General features: G+C 39.9%; 1 pseudogene; it reads right to left on the reverse strand.

Annotated features, from left to right (window-relative positions):
• Window positions 1-1,182: 1,182 nt before the first annotated feature.
• The window catches only part of LOC18045799, a 4,465-nt pseudogene continuing 1,285 nt past the window's right edge, over window positions 1,183-4,362 (reverse strand).

Consider the following 4,362-nt stretch of genomic DNA (forward strand, 5'->3'; position numbering starts at 1 on the left):
TAGATGATGAGTATAACGTATGAGAGGCACATGATGTGTATTGTAAAATTAAAATTATTGGCCTTCTGTCCTACATTTTGCGCACATATATCTACCAATGAAAATATGCCACTTATTGTCATGACCCAGCCTAGATCGTCATGACCTAACCTAGACCTAAAAAGATATTGTCAGCTTTGAACCTTAACAAGGCATGCACGGTTTTGTTTCTAGAGTGCCTATACACCCTAAAACGCGTCTTGCCAATTTAGGTGTGGATTACCTCTTATAGACCCAGCATCTCTCTTGTGTTTTGTCAATGTGGGATTTGCCTAAGGTGTTATATACACTCCCGTTTAGGGACTCAATATCCTTACTGAGGTTTGCCTCAACATTGTTCAAGAGGACACGTGAAGCTGCATAGATACCATCTGTCATGATCCAACCCAGATTGTGATTTCGGTTTTCTATCAGGTTGATCCACCAGGCATGAGAAACCAAACTGGGAATTTTGGGGATTCATTTTTGAAGCTTGAAGAAAGATTAAAGGAGAATACTGAGAAGCTGCAGAGTTAGAGGAATGCTTTGAAGGAATTTATGCCCAGTTTGTCTGGCTTTCATTCTCTTAACATCACATGAAAAGTTACCTTTAATTTCTCATACTAATATTTAACAATAAATAAAATTCACGCAGCACTCTTAGTTAAATTTTCGTGTGCTAAACTACAATTTAAAAATTTTTTAAGCATCAAATTCTAGACTTCCTAACTTCCCCACTTTTATGCTCTCACATAAAATAATTTTGACCGAATTCATAATAAAAACACGAGAATTTTACTTCACATATCTAACAAAATTAGTGGTGATCTGTAATTTTTTAAGCAATTTCAACCTCTCACTCATTTACCACCATTCAAAAAAAAAAACACATATTCCTGTAATTTAAGAGTTATCAATTTATTGGGAGATTGTAGACTTATAGTGGTATATATTAATTTCAACAAAAAAAATGACAATCTTTCTTATTTCTTATTTAATGCAAATTCCTCCTATTAATTTCAAGTTCCATTTCTTATTAACAGCTAAACTTTGAGACTAATTGATAATTAGGCATGAAATTCCCAATGAAACATGCAACCCTAATTCGAATTGAACATCATCAATACCCAATTTAAAAAATCAATCAAACAAACAAGTAACAAAAGGCAGCAGCTCAATTGAACGCACCAACACCGGCACCAGTCTGGCGGGCAAGTTTTGTCCATTCAGTGTGGAAAGACCCAGGGCGATCAATCCTCTCATAAGTATGCGCCCCAAACAAGTCTCTCTGAGCCTGAACAAGATTCCCTGGTAGCCTCGCCCTCCTGTAAGTATCAAAATAAGAAAGAGTAGCACACATCCCAGGAGTGCTAATCCCAGCAGAAATAGCCAACCCCACAACTCTCCTCCACGCTGCCTACCTCTGCACCATCTCCCTCGCAAACTCTGGATCCATGACCAAGCTAGCCAAATTTGGATTCCTCTAATAAGCCTTATTAATCCTATCCAAAAAATAGCTCTAATAATACACCCGTCTTTCCAAATCCTCGCCAATTCGCCAAAATTCAAATTCCATCCTTTCTCATTACTCTTACTCCTCAACAGATTCATCCCTTGCACATAACTACAAATCTTGGAAGCATACAGAGCTTGCCTCACATCATCAATCAATCTCTTCTTGTCAACATGTACTCCCACATTTTGTACCTCATCATTCAATCCCGCCTCTTTCAAGACCTTGGCGGCTTCCTCTCTTTCCTCTTTCAAACCGCTCAAGTACCTACAATCCAATGACCCAGCAATGGTCAGGGTAGCGACTAAGAGCTCAGCAGCTTGCTGAATGGTCCATTTGCCAGTCCCTTTCATTCCGGTCTTATCTAAAATCTTATCAACAAGCTCACCCTCACCATATTCATCCTTCACCTTGAAAATATCAGCAGTGATCTGAACCATGAAACTCTCCAACTCGCCCTTATTCCACTCATCAAATATCTCTGCTAACTCGGCATTGCTGACTCCACCCACGTGCTTCAAAACATAGTAAGCTTCGGAAATCAACTGCATGTCTCCGTATTCAATTCCGTTATGAACCATCTTAACGAAATTACTAGACCCGCCTTCACCAATGTAAGTAACACAAGGGCCATCATCAACTTGGGCGGCAACTTTTTGCAAAACACCTCGAATATTATTATAGGCCTCGAAGGAGCCACCGGGCATCAAAGAGGGACCATGACGCGCCTTCCTCACCCCCGGAGACCCCCATGCCGAGATAAGGCAAACCCTTCTAACTGGCTTCATGGATACGGCGCTCGGTATTGAGGTACCACTCGTTGCTCCGAGAGGGCGGTGATGGTCTGGGTCAACGGGGGAGTCGGCTTTGACTAAGATGATGACGGATCTAGGGCGTTGGATGGAGAGGACGAAGTCCCTGCGAGTGTAATGGTCGTTCAAAGGGAGTTGACCCTCGCGGTGGGCCCGATCTAGGGTTTCGTCGACTTTAGAAGTAGTGCGGTTTTAGACGGAGATTGGGAAGCCTTTTTCAGCGATGTTTAGGGCGAGGTTCTGGCCCATGACGGCTAGGCCAGCAAGACTGATACGTGAGAGAGCAGAGGCTTGTTGAAAAGTCAAAGAATGGCTTACAAATTTCAAAAGACAAAGTTGGTGGGCTTGCCAATTTCAAAAGACAAGGTTGGTGGCACGATTTTGTTGAAGTTGCATGGAGGAAAAATGTGATGGTTTTCTAGAAGCCAATTGATTTTTTCAAAATTGTTGATTTTGTTGCCCACCAAATTAATTTTCCATTCTAAATTCAATATGTCAATTTGGCAAGTTGTAGCCAAATTGAAAGTGGTAGGTGAGCTACGGTTCCTATAAATAGAAGGGCCATTGTTCATTTGTTAGCATCCCAAAATTGTTAAGCTTATAAGTTTCTAAGCTTTTGAGAGAAGTGATAGAAGTGTGTCTAGGGAATTTATCTTTCCTGTAGAGTGTGAGAGTACTCGGTATATTTGGGTTTCTAGGAAGTGAGATTCGTTACTCAAATATTTGTACTCTATTAATTATTAAATAAATAATTATTCTTTCTTACCTCCGTGGATGTAGGTTTAATTACTGAACCACGTAATTCTTGTGTCTTTTATTTTTCTATAATTATTTGGTGCGCTTGATTCCGCATTCCGCACACAATAAGTGGTATCAGAGCCGACGGTTCGTACTTGGGGGGATACGATACTATTCACATATACGGTACTATTCACGTATACAGTACTATTCACGAATACAGTGGAGTCGGCCATTTATATTTGGGAGACAGTCTATTGTAAGTAGTGTGTATTTTTGCATGTCTAGGAAAGTTCTGTCAACAGAGGCAATAAGAGTCTAAGGATTCTGGTTTTTAATTGGGATCGAGTTCCCGTCCAGTCTCCTGGGAACTTTCATGGTGCATTTATTCATGCGAAATTAACATCATAGTCCACAGAGGCTGTTTTTCAAGTGAAAATAGTTCGTTAAGAAAATGGTAGAAGGTGAAACTTCCAAAATTGGGGAGAAATCTACCAAGACTATTTCAAAAGACACTTCAGGTGGGAGGCGAGATTTGTCAAATCGCCATTCAGCACCTGTTATAAGAGGCCAGAAAATTGATGCTGAAAAGTTTGATGGGAAAATCAACTTCAGCATGTGGAGGCGTGAAGTTATGAATGCCCTTATTCAAATCGATCTCGATGTTGTTCTGAAAAATAAAAGACACTTGTGTGATGAAGAAATTTAGGATCGTATGAACGAGAAAGCTTGTGGTCAAATCAGATCTTGTTTGACCAAGGAGGTGAAATACTTGGTGAAAGATAAGGAGTGTGCTGTGACTTTGTGGCGTACATTGGAGAAGAAGTACCTACTGAAAAGTCCTGAAAATCGTCTTCATACAATGAGCTAAGTATATGGCTTTCAAATGAAGCATGGGGTGTCAATGCATGATCATGTCTCAAGATTTGAAAAGTTACTTGATGATTTGAAGAATCTTGATGAAGATATTAAGGATGAAGTCAAGGCTATGATTCTGTTACACTCACTACCAGAGGAATATAGCCATTTTGTGACTACCTTGATATATGGGAAGAGTGTGATCATCTTTAAATATGTTTGCACAACATTGACTAACTTGGAGATTCAGAATAATAATAAAAATTCTGAATGAGCATATTTTGAAGCTTTGGTGAGCTGAGATTGGGTGATCGAGAAAAAGAAAACCCGTGGTGGAATGAATTCTTGATCTAAATCGAAAAGCAAAAATTAACCTCGAGAGAATGTGCCTTTTGTCATGAAAATGGCCTTGGGAGGAAAGAT

The sequence above is a fragment of the Citrus clementina genome, unplaced genomic scaffold (assembly GCF_000493195.1).
Source record: "Citrus clementina cultivar Clemenules unplaced genomic scaffold, Citrus_clementina_v1.0 scaffold_3, whole genome shotgun sequence".
Classification (NCBI taxonomy): domain Eukaryota; kingdom Viridiplantae; phylum Streptophyta; class Magnoliopsida; order Sapindales; family Rutaceae; genus Citrus; species Citrus x clementina.